Source organism: Malus sylvestris, chromosome 15 (genome assembly GCF_916048215.2).
Source record: "Malus sylvestris chromosome 15, drMalSylv7.2, whole genome shotgun sequence".
In the NCBI taxonomy this organism is placed as follows: Eukaryota; Viridiplantae; Streptophyta; class Magnoliopsida; order Rosales; family Rosaceae; genus Malus; species Malus sylvestris.
Genome location: NC_062274.1, coordinates 8,656,827 through 8,676,518, shown reverse-complemented (window position 1 = coordinate 8,676,518; position 19,692 = coordinate 8,656,827). Strand labels below are relative to the sequence as shown.

At 43.6% G+C, this 19,692-nt stretch overlaps 1 protein-coding gene across 11 annotated transcripts in view; it reads left to right on the top strand.

Annotated features, from left to right (window-relative positions):
* The first annotated feature begins 542 nt into the window (after positions 1-542).
* Positions 543-19,692, top strand: part of LOC126603271 (UPF0481 protein At3g47200-like) — a 92,535-nt gene continuing 73,385 nt past the window's right edge. For 10 of the 11 annotated variants that reach the window (XM_050270080.1, XM_050270079.1, XM_050270074.1 and 7 more), the window contains exon 1: positions 543-637. The gene's annotated coding sequence lies outside the window, so the exon portion shown is untranslated. Of the gene's footprint in view, positions 638-1,733; positions 2,132-19,692 lie in introns of those variants that run through there. The other variant, XM_050270078.1, reaches the window with a different exon arrangement.

The window sequence follows — 19,692 nt, the reverse complement described above, 5'->3', positions numbered from 1 at the left end:
ATTATTCTTTGTTGAAGATTAGACTTGAATTAAAACGAATATTTAAAAATAACAACCCACATAGCTACTAGATAGTAACTAAAAATAAATTACCAACCAAACAAAAATTTGTAAAAATTGAAAAGAATAAACATGCACATAGCATTTCGAACTTAGGACCTCTTGTTAATTTTAAACAACAAAAATCATTGTTTCTAATTAAACTTCTTGATCCTTTAACCAAATTTTCTAAATTTATACTCTTATAAAAAGAAATTTGTAAATAAAAGGAAAGTAAATAAGCACACATGGTGTTTTGAACCCAAGACCTCCTTATTATTTTCAAATGACAAACCACCACTTCTAGTTAAATTTCTGTGTCTTTGAATCAAATTTTATAAATTTATACTCTTATAAAAACATATATAAATATACCGCCCTAATAATTTTGGTGCCCCTAATTTTTTTGGGCCCTGGACGGTCGCCCCTCCTGCACTGGGCCTGGGCCGGCCCTGTATATAACCAGCTATTGTTAAAAGAAAATTTATTTATCATCTGTCAGATGAGCAAGTAATGTAACATGTATTGAGTTTTCTTAGTCATCTACAAGAGGCAAATTCAACATACAAACTTGCGTGTTTTTTTGTATACAAAGCAGGTGAGAATTCACTTTTTTTTTTTTTAATTTTCAATGTAAAGTATTGTTATTGATACTTCGAAACATTATCACACACTCATTTTCAAAACAATAAATTTCACTTTTAAATGTGTTAGATGACTTATTAGTACCAATAAAAACTCACTTTTCAATTTATAATCTTTCATCTCGCTTGTTTCTTCTCCCTGCTATGTTTGCACATATCGATTTTTTTGAAGCTTTTAGTTTCATATTTACCGGTTAAGGGAATGCTGCAGATTTCTTCTTATTATCTTTTAATTGAATAGTTTGGTTGTGTACATATGTTTCAATTTTGTTTTAGCTGTGTATATATTTTTCACTTTTATAAGTGTTCACTATTAAGTACAACTATACACTGATATTATCTTTAATTAACCACTTAGGCCTAATATATGAATAGTATTCGAGCTTAATGAATTTTAACTGCTGGGTTTTATTACAAAAAACTCCTAATATTTAAGACCAAACTTCTTCTATTTAGATCTTCTTGTTGATGTACTTCCCCGACGTGGAATTCCTCTTCACATCCTCTTGGCTTCTTTCGAGCCAAATTTACACCACCACATGGCTCCACTTGAGCAGTCGGAGATGAATTAAAAGGTTATGTCACAATCCCATGGGGACGTCACGTTGTTAAATCAATTAATTTTATTTTTTTACTTTCTTTTTTAGGGGGGAAATAAAAATCTACTTATGTATAAAACCTACATTTTGTTTTTTGTTTTTTGTTTTTGCCTTTTCAATTTATGTATTTTTTGTTTCTTGAAGATTTTAGCTTTTTATGTTTGAATGGTAGTTGGAAATTGGAATTTATCAAGAAGGGTAGACTAGGTAGTTATAGAAACATGTCTTATTTTAACTTTCAGTAGAATTTTGTTTGTCTCTTGAATGTTTTGAGGAACACACATATAGCATTTTTAATTGAAGCATACAGAGTGACCTGTTCGTTGGAGGAGGACAGCTGAAGTCTCAATCCCTGTGAAAATATTGGGATTGGTATTTTAATTTGGATTAACTTGTATATGTGGGTATATATGTATTGAGTCTCACTATATATGAGAATGACTTATAGTAAGTCATTTAGTACTACGGTCTGGTGATATTTATCTTTATTTAGAAGTAAGAAGTCTTATATTCGAATCTATGACGAATTTGATATTAAATTAGATTTAAGAAAATTATTAACTTTCTCGCTCTTATATATAAGAGTCCCTGTCACTATATGATAATATCATACATATATTTCCTTTTACAATAATTTATAAGGAAAACTAATGAAAATGTTTGAAAATTTTGAGTTTTAACGATAAAGACAAAATAAAGGGTCAAATGAATAGTACCATGATTTACTTTTTAGTGTAAAAATATGATTTTTTGTTAAAGTAAACAATACCGGGAACTTTTCGTTAAAGTTCCATAATTTATAATTGGCAAGCCTCAAATTCTGCCGACATAGGAACTCTTGCATTTCTGGTAAGCTTTTCTTGCACATATTGGTTTATTATTAAGAAAAATGTTGATCGGGGAGTAGCCAACTCTCTATAAGCACATAAAAGTCTTTTAATTTTCTGAACATGTGCTATTATTTAGAGAAAGTTGATCTACTTTTTATTGCACTTAAGTTTGAATAGAAGCATAATACTTTATGTATCTGCTATGAAGTGATTTCTACGTACACCTTTTCTTTCCCTAGACACTCGTGTTTATTATTTCTAGTCTTTGAACAAATCAAATCAGAAGAAACAAAACTAAATAGAGGTATATATTTTTTTGTTTCTTGAAGACTTTAGTTTTTATGTTTGAATGGTAGTGTGCATGCCTCTGTTCTATAATTATTGGCCTCATGCCCCAAATTATATTGTCTGTTAAAGAATAAGACTTGGCTGCTGCACATTTCAGTAGGAGATCTTGCTTACATCTAATTCCGGATGGACACGTGTTCAAGTTTTGATTTTTTTAATCAAAACTTGAACACGTGTTCACACGAGATTGGATGTAAGCAGGACCTCCTGCTGAAATGTTCAGCAGCGAAGCAGCGTCCGTCTGTTAAATTAAAGGTCGTCTATCTTCACGCGCCTGATGACATAACCTTGTTGATGTCACTCTGTTATTGTTGTTGTCATCGGCCAAAGTTAAGAAGGATTCATGTTTGAGATAAGAACGAATTGGTTTCTTGTATGAATATCACATTTCATCAATTTGTTCACAACTTGAGCTAGTCATTTATGCAAACTGGTTAACTATTATAGCAAGATTAAATTATTCTTCTACATCTTCTGTTAATGTATACTAGCAGAGAGCACATACTTTGTGTGGAAACAATTTCTCTTAATAAGTGTATATTTTTTTTAATATTACATAATTATTGTTTTGTCCTTGTTATGCAAATATTGTGTATCAAAAGTGAGGGTAAAATTGAAAAAATAAGTATATAATTGTCATTTTCTCAAAAAAAAAAAGGGTAAAATAGGAAAAATAGGAATATGATTGTAATTTTGTTAAAAGGTACAAAATTACTATTTTGCCCTACTATTGTATATCAAAAGTGAGGGCCAAAAAAAAAAAAAGGCAAAATTTGACAAGGAGGGTTCTCTTAATAGAATAGATTATTTAATATTTTCAATTTATTTAATCATCTTCAATGATGCAGCTTTCATTTTAATATCTTTGAGTTGAATAGTTTGACTGTGTATATATGTTTCAGTTTTATAAATGTCCACTATTAAGTACAACCTGCATTAATATTTGTAGACATCGAAATTTTGGTAAATAAATGTTGACCGATAAATCAAAGTTTCAACGCTCATGTATTACATAAATTTTCCACGTAGCGTGTGACTCAACGAAAATTGAAATGAGTTGGAAAAGTCATCAAATAGGACGCAGTGTCAACACCTGGCAGAGACGACTTATTTCATCTGGAATATTATATTCAAAATTAGGCCTTGGAAATTTCTATAAATACAAGCCCATTTCATTCATTTGAGGGGACCAATTCACATTACACCTTGAAGCCATGAAGCTCTGAAGCTCTGAAACTCCAAGGCTCTCAAGCATCCAGGTTCCCGAAGAATCAAGAAAGTGTTCTTCGTTCTTCGTTCTTCGTTCATCGTTCTTCCAAGATCAAGCCCCGACGGCCCTTGAAGAAAGCACCATCATTTATCATCCGTTCATCCAAGATCAAGCCCCAACGGCCCTTTGGATCAACAAACGTCGACAAATCCACACATCCAACCGTTCTTCAAGATCAAGCCCAAAAGCCCTTGAAGATCCGTTCATCACTGTTCTTCAAGATCAAGCCCCAACGGCTTCTTGAAGATCCGCTCAAATCCACCTTCAAAGATCAAGCCCACGGCCCTTTGAAGAAACTTCCAACAGTTCATCCAAGATCAAGCCTCGACGGCCCTTGGATCAACGAAACATCCACCAATCAACACCTTACGGAGATTGAATCAGAGGATCAAAATAGAGAGAGATTGTAACCCAAAATCATCAAATACAAATATTTGTTTGTGCACGTCGTTCTTGTCTCTTTCGTTTCAGGAATTTTCCGTGTTCACAAATTGGCACGCCCAGTGGGACCTCTCTACCTCTCATCTCTTCCTCCGTTCAAGGAATATAAAGCACACTTCCAAAATCAATGACGTCAAGGAAGGCTCAAGCTGTTCCCATAACCGGCGCAAAGAACAAAGGCGCCCTCGTCGCAAGTGGTGTCACGTTGGGTATCACGACTCGAAGCAAAGCAAAAGCTACTTCTGCCACCTCTGCCACCTCTGCCACCTCTGCATCAACTCTGCCAGGGGAACGAGAGTACCCCAGGCACGAGCCTGTGATCACCTTAGCCTCACTAAGGTCACCAAGGGGGGAAAGACCAAGGGGATACTCCGAATCCATGCTCTCCGATGACGATTCAAGCGGCAGTTCAGCCATGCAAGTCATGACCGCTGGAGCAACTTCAATCGAGGAACAGCTTGCTCAAATGAATGAAGCAATCGCAAGACTAACTCGAACTGTGGAAGAAAAAGACTTGCAAATCGCGGCATTAGTCAACCGACTGGAGGCGCAGGACAACGAGAAACCCGACCCAGAGGATGATCCACTAAAGGGAGCTGGCGGGGACGAAGAACCCCCGGTGAAGAAAATCGATGGGAAGCCGAAACCAGACCAAGCAGCGGCGCTCATGGGATCTCTCTCTATCCAGTAGCTGCAGGAGATGATCACCAATACCATCAAGGCACAGTATGAAAGGAGCTCCCATACCTCCACGTTGTACTCAAAGCCTTACTCCAGGAAGATCGACGCCTTAAGGATGCCGAAGGGCTATCAACCGCCGAAGTTTATGCAATTCGACGGAAAAGGAAACCCGAAGCAACATGTCGCACATTTCGTCGAAACCTGCAACAATGCAGGGACGGAGGGAGATTACCTCGCTAAGCAGTTTGTGCGCTCGTTAAAAGGAAAGGCCTTTGAGTGGTACACAGACCTGGAGCCCGAGTCCATCATCAGTTGGGAACAGTTGGAAAGGGAATTCCTCAACCGCTTCTACAGTACCCGCCGCACTGTGAGCATGCTAGAGCTGACGAGCACAAAGCAATGGAAGGAAGAACCAGTCATGGACTACATCAACCGATGGCGTAATCTAAGCCTCGACTGTAAGGACAGACTCTCCGAGATTTCTTCAATCGAGATGTGCATCCAAGGCATGCAATGGGGTTTACAATACATCCTTCAAGGTATCAAACCACGAACTTTTGAAGAATTAGCTACGCGCGCCCACGACATGGAGTTGAGCATCGCCCACCATGGAAAGAAGGAGCCCATCACCGATTTCAAAAAGGATAAGGTGTTCACTTCAAGATCAGACAATCATGGAAAAAAGCCCGCCAAGGAAGCTTTTACCACCAATACCACCCCTATCAAGACCTCGTCCGCGCCCGTCAAAATCTCTTTCAATAAAAGCAAGGGAGATAAAAAAATGTGAGCCTTCCCACACCCAAGATAGGTACAAAAACACCTTGAGGGAATTGGAGCAGAAGGTGTACCCTTTTCCGGACTCCGACATGGACGCAATGCTGGACGACCTGCTGGAGAAGAAGGTGATTGAGTTACCAGAATGCAAACGCCCTGAAGAAATGAATCGCATCAATGATCCCAAGTACTGCAAGTACCATCGTATCGTGGGTCATCATGTGGGCAAGTGTTTCATCCTAAAAGAACTCATCATGAAGTTGGCACAACAAGGACGGATTAAGCTGGACCTAGAAGACACAGCTGCGACGCACACCACTACGGTCGTGTTCGGATCCTTTGATCCCGTGCTTCTTCAAGAAATGCCTGACCATGCTCGGCAATACTCAAACCACACCGCACATTCTGCACCACCGTCACCGGGGGCAAGCAACCAGGACGCACCTACTGACGATGATAAAGGATGGACATTGGTGACCTATAAGAGGACGAGGAAACCAAAACCGCAAGCTATAAAGCAAAAGGGGGAACAAGGGAGAAAGCACCGCCGTCGCGGCAATAGGAAGCCTAAGAGAAACATAAGAGCTGCTAAGCCAATATATGCTGGGGAACCTGCAGAGCAAAAGCCACGCATTCCCGTCTCATTGCATGAGTACTTCCCGGAAGACTTCTTCCAACATTGCACCATCACCGCATGTCACATGGTCGAAGTAGAAATGGAAGAACCCTCAAAGGGCAAAATTGTCGCCGCTGAGGGAGAAAATACTCCGACACCTGAAGAGGGTCTGCCAATACACTTTAGCATCGAGGAAGCGCTACAATTGCCAAAGAAGATACGAAAGGCATTGGCAACGGTTTTAGCGAGTCCAAACGACCACGAAGTGCAAGAAAGCAAGAACGAAGGCTTGAGGCCTCGGCCACACGAGTGTGCCACATGCTGTGCCACCGAGGACACAATCCACTTCGCCAACGAAGACTTGTTGCTAGGATCCAAGCCTCACAACCGACCTCTCTTCGTCTCTGGGTACGTAAGGGAGCATAAAGTCAGCCGTATGCTTGTGGACGGCGGGTCAGCCATAAATATCATGCCAAAGTCAACAATGACCGCAATCGGCATCAAGGTGGATGAACTATCCCTAAGCCATCTACTAATCCAAGGTTTTAACCAAGGAGGACAAAGAGCGATGGGCATGATCCGAGTGGAGATGACCATTGGTGAACTCAAGTCAAGCGTGATGTTCCACGTGATTGATGCAAGAACTTCCTACGGTCTGCTCTTAGGAAGGCCTTGGATCCATGCGAACGGAGTGGTACCGTCCACCCTTCACCAATGTTTAAAATTTTACCAAGAACGAGTGAAGGTGATCTATGGCGACACCAAGCCATTCACCGAAGCCGAATCACATTTCGCAGACGCCAAGTTCTACATGAATGAAGACACGGTGCCCGAAACTCTTCCAAAAGAGATTAAATCCATGAGCAAAGCAGTGCCTAAAAAACAGGAGTGGCAAGCTATGCCCAAGAAGCAAGAAGAAGAAGCTATGCCATCTTCAAGCAAAAACGACGATGAGCTTTCTAAACCTGCAACAACCAGAGGAAGTAGGATGACCTCAAATGGACCAAGCGTACCCGTCTTCCGGTACATCCCGACATCGAGAAGAAAGAATGGTCAATCACCGTTCGAAACTGCAGCGAGCAAAGCCGATGCACAGCGGCACATAGATAATGTAAAGTTGCTCAAAACGAATGCAGTCTTGCCTCTGACCCAGCTAGGCGACACCAAGGTTGCAAAACCATCACAGGGCTTCATAAAAGGCCTGCCAAAGGGGGTAGAACCAAGCTTTCTCCCAACCAAAATGACCGAAGAAGGTTTTGATCCAAACGCCTACAAACTTATGTCGAAAGCTGGGTATAACTTCACCTCCTCTGCAAATTTGGGAAAGAATGATTTGAACACCGTAAAAAACAATGAACGTGATCTCACTAAAACTCAGAAGAAGTTGGAGAAGCATGGTTACGGGGTTAGCAACAACAAAGCTGGACTTGGCTTCACACCAAATGCACCGGTGAAGATCTCCAACAAGGCAAAAAATGCTAGCGCTCAACACATCAGCGTAAGCATTATACAAGATAAAGAGGAGCCTCAACCTGCCCCCCGGACATCAGTATTCGATAGAATGAACTGTTCAAATGCCAGAGTTTCGGCACCTAAACTCATGGGCGGTCAAAACAAAACTTCCGTCTTCAAAAGGCTCAAAACGTCAGCATCTCGAGGCTCTGTTTTTAAAAGGTTATCGAAACCTAAAAAGCAAAGCAATAAGACTAGCTCTCCTCCACGACAGTCAGTTATGGAAAGACTTGGAGAAGCCAAAGAACCTTCCAAAAGGAGAAAAACGACACCAGAAGCAGAAGAGATCGATCGCCTGGCGGAAAAGGATGACGTCCGAAGTTCCATTCCTTCAAGAATGAAGCGCCAAGCAATTTTGTAGGTTAACACAGTCGGATCACTGAAAGTGAAAAGGCGCACCATCATTCGCACTGGGCAATCTTCATGCCAACTAGCTCGAGAGGATAACACCAAAGAAGAAGCCCAAGACGTCTTCCACATCACAATCCAAGAAGGTGAAGAAGAAATCCTCGAGGAAGATGTCATTGCGGCACCGTCACAACTCGAAGATGGGGGGCAAGCCACGGTTGACGATCTCAAAGAACTCAACTTAGGCACAAGTGAGGAACCGAAGCCCATCTTCGTGAGTGCATTATTAGGTGCGGACGAGATAGAGAAGTATTACCAGCTGCTATTAGAGTACAAGGACGTCTTTGCTTGGACCTACAAGGAAATGCCCGGCCTCGACCCTATCATTGCGGTGCATCATCTTGCAGTCAAGCCTGGAACGCGACCAATAAAGCAAACTCAAAGACGCTATCGATCCGAGCTCATCCCACAAATCGAGGCCGAGATCGACAAGTTGATCGAAGCAGGCTTCATTCGAGAGGTGCAATACCCCAAGTGGATCTCCAACATCGTCATAGTCCTTAAAAAATCTGGACAAATACGTGTCTGCGTGGACTTCCGAGACCTCAATAATGCTTGCCCAAATGATGACTTCCCCTTGCCAATCATCAAAATCATGGTGGACGTAACCACTGGCCATGAGGCACTATCATTCATGGACGGCTCTTCTGGATACAATCAAATTTGCATGGCTCTTGAAGATGAGGAACTAACAGCCTTCCGCACTCCGAAAGGTATTTACTGCTATAAGGTGATGCCCTTTGGTCTGAAGAATGCTGGAGCTACATATCAACGCGCGATGCAGAAGATCTTCAATGACATGCTACACAAGAACGTAGAATGTTATGTGGACGATGTGGTGGTCAAGACAAAGAAAAGATCAAATCACTTGAAGGATTTGCGAGTAGTGTTCGAAAGGTTGCGAAAATACAACCTCAAGATGAACTCGTTAAAGTGTGCATTTGGCGTCACATCTGGAAAGTTCCTTGGCTTCATTGTCAAGCATCGTGGCATTGAAGTAGACCAATCAAAGATCAAGGCCATTCAAAGCATGCCCGAGCCAAGAAACCTGCACGAGTTGAAAAGTCTACAAGGTCGGCTAGCCTTCATCAGACGCTTCATCTCCAACCTTGCAGGGCGTTGTCAACCGTTCAGTCGACTCATGAAGAAAGATGTTCCGTTCGTATGGGACAAAGCATGCAACAACGCTTTTGAAAGCATAAAGAAGTATTTATCAAGACCACCTGTCCTGGGGGCACCTGTACCAGGGAAACCGCTCATATTGTACATTGCTGCTCAGGAAAGTTCAGTTGGAGCACTCTTGGCACAGGAAAACGAGGCCCAGAAAGAAGGAGCGCTCTACTACCTCAGTCGAACGCTTACCGGTGCTGAATTGAAATACTCCCCAATAGAAAAAATGTGCCTGGCCTTGATGTTTGCCATCCAGAAGCTCAGACATTACATGCATGCTTACACCATCCACTTGGTTGCTAAAGCTGACCCGGTCAAATACGTCATGTCTAAGCCAGTTTTGACAGGGCGACTAGCTAAATGGGCATTACTTCTCAATCAATACGAGATCATCTACGTCCCAGCTAAAGCTGTGAAAGGACAAGCGCTAGCAGACTTCCTTGCCGACCATCCAATCCCGGCCGATTGGAAAATCTCAGACGACTTGCCCGACGAAGAGGTGTTCTGCATCGACATATTCCCGACATGGACGATGTTCTTCGACGGATCTGCACGAGCAGACGGAGCGGGGGCAGGAGTAGTATTCATGTCGCCACAAAGGCAAGTACTACCTTATTCATTCCAGCTAAGCGAATTATGCTCCAACAATGTCGCTGAGTACCAAGCACTGATCCTCGGGCTCCAAATGGCAATCAACATGGAAATCGCAGCCCTCGAGATATACGGCGACTCCAAGCTCATAATCAATCAACTCCTGACTGAATATGAGGTGAGGAAAGATGACCTTGTCCCATACTTCCGGCTGGCAACGCAGTTGCTACAAAGGTTTGAGGCCGTAACACTAGAACACGTGCCAAGAAAAGAGAATCAAATGGCAGACGCTCTCGCCAACCTAGCCTCGAGCATGACATTAGGAGAAGACAAAGCTACAAACGTGCCAGTCTGCCAAAGATGGGTAATCCCGCTTGTCACCGAAATGGTATTAAGTGATACAAACGTTATTTCAATACTTCCGGTCAACGTTGAAGAATGGAGACAGCCTCTGATCAACTACTTGGAGCACGGAATGCTTCCAGATGATCCGAAACACCGCTCTGAAATACGTCGACGAGCACACCGCTTCCTCTATTACAAAGGAACACTCTACCGGCGATCGTTTGAAGGGGTACTTCTAAGATGCCTAGGCGAGGAAGAAGCCAATCAAGCCATGGAAGAAGCACACTCAGGAATATGTGGAGCGCACCAGTCCGGACCAAAGCTTCATTTCCAGCTCAAAAGAATGGGTTATTACTGGCCAAGCATGGTAAAGGACTGCCTAGAATACGCCAAAAGGTGCCAAGCCTGCCAATTTCACGCCAACTTCATACATCAACCTCCTGAACCATTACACCCCACAGCTACTTCATGGCCGTTCGATGCATGGCGATTGGATGTCGTAGGACCAATTGCGCCAAAGTCATCTACAGGAGAGGCTTACATCCTGGCTGCAACAGATTACTTCTCTAAATGGGCTGAGGCCATACCCCTGAAGGAAGTCAAGAAGGAAACTGTCGTCTGTTTCATCAAGGGACATATCATCCATCGATATAGGGTGCCTCGCTACATTGTCACCGACAACGGAAAGCAGTTCTCAAACCGACTCATGGACGAGCTCTGCGAGAAATACAAGTTCAAGCAGCACAAATCCTCCATGTATCATGCTCCGGCCAACGGTCTTGCAGAAGCATTCAACAAGACATTATGCAACCTTCTGAAGAAGGTAATCGGTAGAACAAAGAAAGACTGGCATGAAAGAATAGGCGAAGCCCTATGGGCATACAGGACAATATATAGAACGCCTACCCAAGCCACACCTTATTCTCTTGTATATGGCGTAGAAGCTGTTCTACCGCTCGAAAGTCAAATCCCCTCGCTAAGGATGGCTATACAAGAAGGCTTGACTGATGAAGAGAATGCAAAGCTACGTCTTCAAGAACTGGAGGCACTGGATGAGAAAAGACTCGAAGCCCAGCAACACCTGGAGTGTTATCAAGTGCGACTTTCTAAAGCCTTCAACAAGAAAGTTCTCCCTCGGTCTTTTCAAATGGGAGATCTCGTCCTTTCATTGCGTAGGCCTATCATCACAACTCACAAGACAAAGAGCAAGTTCACGTCAAAATGGGATGGACCATACGTAGTACAAGAAGTCTACACCAATGGCGCCTACTTAATCATGGCGGAGGACGGCTTGAAGATCGGCCCTATCAACGGTAGATTCTTGAAGCGCTACTACCCCTGAAAGGCAACAAATTCCTGCTCCTTGTTCGCACGAGCCTAAACTGCACGAACCAAAGCTCCTTGTCCGCACGAGCCTAAACTGTAGGACACAAGGCTCCTCGCCTGCACAAGCCTAAATTGCATGGCACAACGCTCCTGGTCTGCATGAGCTGAAACTGCAAACGGCACAAAAAAAAAATAGAAAAAAAAATGTATTTTGAACTACGTTATGACTTGATCCCTCCTCAACAAAGGGTACGTAGGCAACTCGAAGTGTCAAAACTTCAAGTACAGTCACATCATCTAAAAGAAATAATAATAATAATAAGTAAACACTTTGAGGATCGAGGAGCAAATTCAAGAACATAAATGCTTTATTTCTTTGAAAGAAGGAGTTGGCTCCAAGGCCTTATTACAAGAAATATTACTTGAAAACTATGTCTCTAAAACTACGAAGGCGATCTCCAAGCGAGCCTTCCAAGGTCTTCAAAGTCTCTACCTCGGTGGGAGACAAGACGGGTAACTCTATAGTCGTGTTTTTCTCTCGTTCTAGGCGTGAAATCTCTTCTTGGTACTGAGAAAGTGCAGTTCCCTGCTCTGCGAGGACACTTTCAAGTTGTGATGCCTCGACTACCAACTGCTCTCGCTCTCGCACCAATGCATCTAGACGCCCTTGGACAGAAGTTAACGAAGCCTCCGTGGCTTGATAATCTCCTGAAACAGCTTGCTGAAATGACCGGACTTGAGCCAGTGATGAGTCTATCATGGTTAGCTGATGAGCTCTGACATCTGGACTCAACTTCTCTAAGGAAATAGCACGCAAGGAAGAATATTCAGTCGAGGCGGCCATGAGTTCGGCAATCTTGATCTTCAAGGAGAATGAATCAACGTTAAGGTTGTCAATCACCGAAACAAACTTCGACAAATCCTCATTAAGCAATGGGAGGTCTTCCAGTGGACACTTAGAAATCCTCGCCTCAATATGGCCCTTGATCTCCATTGCCGCACCAAGACTTATGCGATGGATGAGTCGCTCAGTACCGCTAAGATTCGGCCCTCTAAAAGAGATCTCAGAGCTAGCTGGCAAAGACGTTGGACACATGACGGGTTCTTGCATACCCCCACCCACACGTGGCAAACTCGGGAAGTTCGACGGATTTGGAACAAGCTCTGCACCAGGAGGATCCCCGATATCCCCGTCTGTAGGTAGGTTACTTGCAAATAGCATCCCCGTATAGGAATAAACATCTGCAGTTGCCAAATCAAAATGATGGGAAGGCCCAACCTAAAGAAGATAAAGAAATATGTTAGAAATAAAAGCCAAAACGACAAAAGCAGAAGAAATCATGAGAGAAAATAAAGGATATACATCTCTCTCAAATGGCGTACGGTCATCGAATTGAGGAGTTCTAAACACTTCTTTCTTCTTATGACGAAAATTGACATCACTGTCAGCCTGAGCATCCTTAAGTGGTCGCTTGTTTGAAACTTGGGGACACTGCTGCAAAATAAATCCATCTTCGTGCGAGTCACCTTCATCCCCCGCCTCTTCGGAAGCATCCGGATGTCGAGGGGACAAGCATGAACGTTGAAGAGTTAAAGCTACAAGTCTATCTTGTAAGGGAGCTGCACTCGCGCAATCAAGGGGTACCATTCGCATAGAAACCACAGGACAACCCTCAATCGAGGTATCATCACTTAAGTGAGAAGAATTGGCGCCACTTGCCGTCCCCGTGTTCTCATAATGTGTCTTTGACCACCAACGTGCGTAAACACGGGTCACTGGATTACCCCTGAACTCATCCTTGGCCGGCAGCGTAATAACAGCATTTGTGCATGAACGGATACAAGACTCCCAATGCATGTACACGGCTTGCAGGGATACCGATGGGTTCCTTTCCTTCAACTTGTCTGGCTCGCTTTGGACAAAACCAAATTGCCTGCTGAAACGGTGGGGGCTATATGACTGGATGATACATCGGTCTTCTTGCCGCAAAGAAACAAACCCCGAGCGAAGACTTATAAGATAAGACAAGTCCGAGAAGCGGAGATGCGAGTTGTCTACGATGCCTCGCCGTACCGAGCCAACTCTCACTAAGGGGTCCATCCTCAAATCTTCACAACTCTTAAATAGCGCTCGCGCTTGCAAATCGTCAAGGCTCTTCGCGGAGAGCACACCAGAATACTTCGTCATCAATGGCCCTAGCTTGGCTCCGGTCGATGAAGAAGGCCTCGACTTATCCAGAGTCGACAGAGAAAAATGAGTTCCAAAATATTCACCCAACCAACCATACACATAGTGGTAAGGAAGCACCGCAGCACGATCTTCAGTGTTTGCCGCGTCAGAAACCATGCTCAAGCCATTGTAAATGTTGGCTAAGACCGGAATAGCGAGGCTAAAAGACTCACCTGCAGCCATCTTGCTAGCAACTTTGAAAACTCCAGGACGAACTAAGTTGACGTCGCCTGCGGGGAAAACAAATTTACAAAGCCAACAAGCTAAGAAAGCAGCCAGGTAAGACTCCTCCACATGCTCTGGTGCTATGCCAAGATCCTCAAATGCTCTCAACTCGTCAGAAGAGCGACGCCTGGTTGCGCCAATAACACCGGACGGGTCTGAGTCGCCCTTTGGCCTAGTGGTCTTGTTACGACCAATTCTCTTCAAAGGCTTCTTATACCTCATGGCCTCCCAGTACCAGAATCGGATCCATGAGGAAATGCTCACGCCTGATTTACCTCGAGCATCCTGGAAAAGCCTGTGATACGCCCAAAACAAATAGCGGCAACTGGCAGGCAATCCTTGGTTATTGCAAAGAGAAAGGTCCTCTGCGCTGGGAACAACCTCGTCGTAAAACTTGCCTTGGATCGGCAAACCTCCTATCCTGTGAAGATCCCAAAGTGAAATTGACATTTCCCCTTGCGCTGTGTGAAGTGTGTTAGTGGCCGAACACCAACACTCTAAGAACGCACGAATAACGGAATGATGGCGATCGTAACTAAACAAAGACGCATACACAGCATGGTAAAGGTCCACCTTAGTGAGCACATCCTTAGATCGGCTTAAGACATCTTCGAGCCACTCCCAATAAAACTCATCAAAAACGGCCTCTCCAGCAGTAGACAAGGTACCATTCCAAGCCTTGGCTCCGATGCGGATGTGATCACCAAGAAGCTTAAATGAGGCCGAATGATTGTCACCGGCATGGTGCGACGGATTCAAGATAAGAATCTTCGAGATGCGCGCCTTCTTCTTCGTATCTGCTTGGACAGAATCCACCACATCCCAAGATACTTCGGAAGACCACGACTTAATATGCATGGAGTTATCTTTCGCGAGAAGAGCAAGCGCTTTAGGACCGGTCAGTGGCTCGTAAAGCTTCAACGTCGTTCCTCTGTCTTGCAAGTCACCGGCCTGCGCAAGAATGGTAAGGGTGCCGCCCTTAAAGCACTTAAAAAATACCATGACCTCGAAAAAAAAAATAAATAAATAAATCAGCAGCAGCACGGCAAAGCGGGTAGCTACGAGACAGTCCTTCCAAGCGGCAGCAAAAGGCACTACACAACGAAACCCCGTTGCAGTCCCTTGTGCAAACCCTAGGCAGCAAAAGGCACAAATATGTTCACACTCTGCTCACTCCAAATACCACGCATCTGAAAGCTTCGTAATTAAAGATCCCTAGCATTACGACAAAGAAATCCATCAGTGAAGGAGCGCACATTATGAGAAATTTTATATATGTGCAGACTGGGACAAACAAATATATATATATATATATGCATGCAGATGGCGGGACATAGAAACAAATACATATATATATATATGCATGCAGAGGACCCCACGCCAGCCAAAGGAACAAATGCATATATATATATGGAAAGTCAGCATGCGGATGACAAGGGATGGGACAAGCAAACATATATATATATATATATATATGCATGCAGAGGACGCCCCACCAAAGGAACAAATGCATGTACATATGGAAAGTCAGCATGCGGATGACAAGTGATGGGACAAGCAAACATATATATATATATATATATATGCATACAGTGGACGGCATCAAAGAACAAATGCATATACATGCATGTGGATGACAAGACAAGCAAGCAAATAAAATATATATATATATATATGTACAAGCAAGCAAATAAAATATATATATATATATAAGCAAGCAAATAAAATATATATATATATATGCATGCAAACGACGGGACAGGCCAAGTACCAGCCATATATATATATGCATGCAGAGATCCAGGTGACAAGGGGATCTCGATCAAGAACAGCCTGCAACCATGCTCACGCCCTCCTGTAATCCTGCTCTGCGCACCCAAACCAACTCAAACGAATCCACGTTGTCGTCCTCACGACCGGCCTCTCGATCAAGAACAGCTTGCAACCCTAATTTAACCTACGATCACATGCTCCCTAGCATTTCGTTGGAATGCAAACGGATCGTCTCCCTGCTGCAGAGGGCCAACATTTCCAACTTGATTGGGGTTCAGGGTGCAGTTAATATCCAAGGAGAGGACCAGAAGAAACTTGATGTTGTCTCCAATGAGTGTTTTCTCTTTCTCTCTCTGATCTCTGTGGCTCAAAGTAGCAGCGGCTGCAAAAAGTTCAAATGAAAATGAGGAAGAGGAAGGGGGCACGGTCCATGGTCCTTCAACAAGTAGAAAAAAAAAAAAAAAAAAAAAACAAACAAACCAGTGATGATCTGCTCAGTCAGATGCGAGTGCTTGGAGAATAGCGGCTGTGCTCAATGATAAGGGCAAGGATGACAAAGGTGATGCGGCAAGGATGGTGGTTGTGCAATGGCTCGGCAGTAACAGTAAGAGGCAGCGAGCATGCAGTAGCTGCACAATCGGCCGTGAAATTGTTGCGTAGTTGGGGTGTTCAGAGAAGCAAGCAAACCTGCGCAAATACGAAGCAGCAAGCTTTGGTGCCTAAAAGCCTTACAGGAAGGCTTACTTATACACCCCAAAACAGACCAACATTACAGAACACATGCCGCGAATGATGATACTCACATGCAGCAATCTTTTGTTAAAGCTGGAAAAGCTTTAAACACCCATATTTACTTGCCAGCAAGCAGCATATTTGGGGAAAAAACAAAGACATACAGCTTTAGCTGTATGTTTGAGATTGAATAATCACCACGTAGGTCATCTTCCTACCGTCGGATATCTAATGGCCGCTTGGTGTCAGAACATCGTGTGTTGATCTTTTGGCCTCAGTGGCCTCTTATCCTGATCCGGACGACAAGATCAAAACAACCAGATTCAAGGATCAAGCAGACGATACACAAGGCAAGGCCATACTGCATGAGCTACAAACCGACAGCATATATACTTCTTTGTTACGACATGGACATGAGGAGCATCTGTTCGAGAAGGCGCTCACCATCTTAGACGAACGAGAAGCACGTGGACGTGCTGACGGCGTCGCTGTCGCTTAAGAATGATGCTGACGGTGACGGCACCAAGCTCACCGACACAGAGATTAAGTATGTTGAAGAGGCCATATTCAAATGATGCGTGCTGACGCTGTTCCTGGGTCCGCCACCTCCATGGCATACATTTTCAGGTCATGCATCCATTTTCCCTTATCTGTTCATACTTTCTGAGTGGTCAGACAAAGGGAGATCGGACATCACTCAAAACGCTCAAAATCTGAAGAAAAGCAAAGGCAGAGGTGCAAAGCAAAAGTGAAAAGGAAAAGGAAAAGAGATAAAAAAATAATAATAATAATAAAAAAATTTTAAAAAAAAAAAAAATTTACGGTTCATTTTTGTCTGCCAAGAGACAGAGAAAGTTGGTAAAATAAAATAAATAAATAAATAAATTAAATAAATTAAATAAATTAAATTAAAATAAAGAAAAGATGTACATATAGACGCTAAGTGAAATAAAGCTCATTTATTAATGTTTTCGATAAATTACAAATATGTACATATACATAAATCAAAAAATAAACAAACGAGAGAGAGCCTTCACGAAGTTTGCTCGGGCGGAGCCTCAGCAGTCGGCGGGGCCACAGAAGGAGGAGGTATCGGAGGTTGGTCATTCAGAGCTTCGCTACGCGGTACAGCCCCAGAAGACGAAGGCAAATGCTGTTGGAACAAACCCACAAACCTCCGATGATCAAGTAAAATCTGACCATCAGATTCCTGCATCTGGTCAATTTTCCTCTTCATGTTTGTGGCATAATCGTGTGCGAGCCTGTGCAACTGTTTATTCTCATGTTTGAGCCCTCTAATCTCTTGTTTGAGACTCATCACTTCAGCCGCCAACGATTCAACTTGACGGGTTCGAGCAAATAGGCGTTGGGCCATGTTGGACACAGAACCCGCACACTACACACTAAGGGCCAGAGACTCCTTAACAGCCAACTCATCAGACCGCTTGGAAAGCAGTCTGCTATCTTTAGGAGTGACAAGGTTCCGGGCCACCACCGCAGCGGTCATATCATTCTTCATCACCGAATCCCCAACGGTAAGAGGACCAGTAGGGGATATGAATGATGGGCGCCATATGTTGTCAGGAGAAGGCGGGACTGCCTCTTCACCAAGGTTCAAATCGAAACGACGGTCGGAAGGTCCGGACATTTTCAAAGGTGTTGAAGAAAGAAGAGGTCAGACAGATCAAGATCTTAGAAGTGCAAGAAGGGAGTTTCTGCAAGCGAAAATTCAAGTGTGCTTTGAAACGAACTGCATGCCTCTATAAAAATCAGCACTCAACGGGCTTTCAGAGATCGAAGAGGCAAGCTCAGAATTCGAAGAGGCCAATTCAAAAATCGAAGAGGCAAGCTCAGAAATCGGAGAGGCATCTTGCTTTTCCAGACGCGTCAGCACCCATCACACGCAAACTCAGCTTTGCGGAAATCACGGGTGATTTGTCGAAGCGCCGATCCCAGATATCGAGGAGACGCCAGTCTTTTCCAGACACATCAGCACCCATCACACGCAAACTCAGCTTTGCGGAAATCACGGGTAATTTATCGAAGCGCCGATCCCAGTTATTGAAGAAGCGTCAGTCTTCTTCAGCCACGTCAACACCTGTCACATGCACACTCAGCTTGGCAGAAATTACGGACAATTTGTCGAAGATTGCTGATAAAGAAGAAAGCACGTGAAGCCATACTGATCAATCATGCATTGGCTACTAACACGAGTGAAAGAACAGTACCTCTACACGTATTAAGGAACTCCTTATAACTGTCCACCTTCGCCCTCCATAGCAAGGCAGACATACGGAACCTTTCTTCATCTCCGAGAATGCCTTCCCAACGAAACCTCTCGAGTCACTCAGTGTTCCTTATTCCTTGGGGTACCTCAGCAAACAAATGACACCAAAGCAAAAGTATCTCATATCACCAGGGTAGAAAGCAAAAGTATCTCATATCATGCGTTCTCCATGTCCTTTCCTTTGTCCTTGTTCTTACCTACAAAGACAAGGATAAAGAAAACAATATGCCGGAACTTCCACTCAAACTTGGGTAAGGAACCGACTGCTTGGAACCCTTCCCTGGTTGCCTACCTAGCACTGCTCTCGAGTACTCGTTTCCCACTGCTGATGTACTTCCAAAGAAGCTGCCACATCTGCCTGGAGAACAGATAAGGCAAGTGAAAATGATACCTTGCAGCATGTGGAGACAAGGTGCAGAAGGAACAAGCAGAGAAGAATGCAGTCTGCACAGTCAACTCAGCAGAAGGAGTCCGAGCTGAAGAACTCGAGAAGCTGCCATATCTACCTGAAAAAACAAGCAGAGAAGAATGCAGCATGCGCGGTCAACTCGGCAGAAAGAGTCTGAGATGAAGAACTCGTTTTGACCTTCAAATTCTTGGGTCGACTTACTAGGCGTTGTGGGCTGCACATGTCGATTCACCACCTTTGAATCAAATCCTTAAAGATCAAGTCACCAACCGGAAGAAGAGCACATCAATCTTGAAGATCATACCGCTGACCAAACTGCTCAGGTGTGAATTAGAAAGATTGAACAAAGCAACAAGTCGTCACCTTCACCTCGTGCCTGCTTGCCATGTGTTCGAGTCAACCTTCAAGAATCAAGCCTTAACGGCCCTTGAAGAAGTTTTCA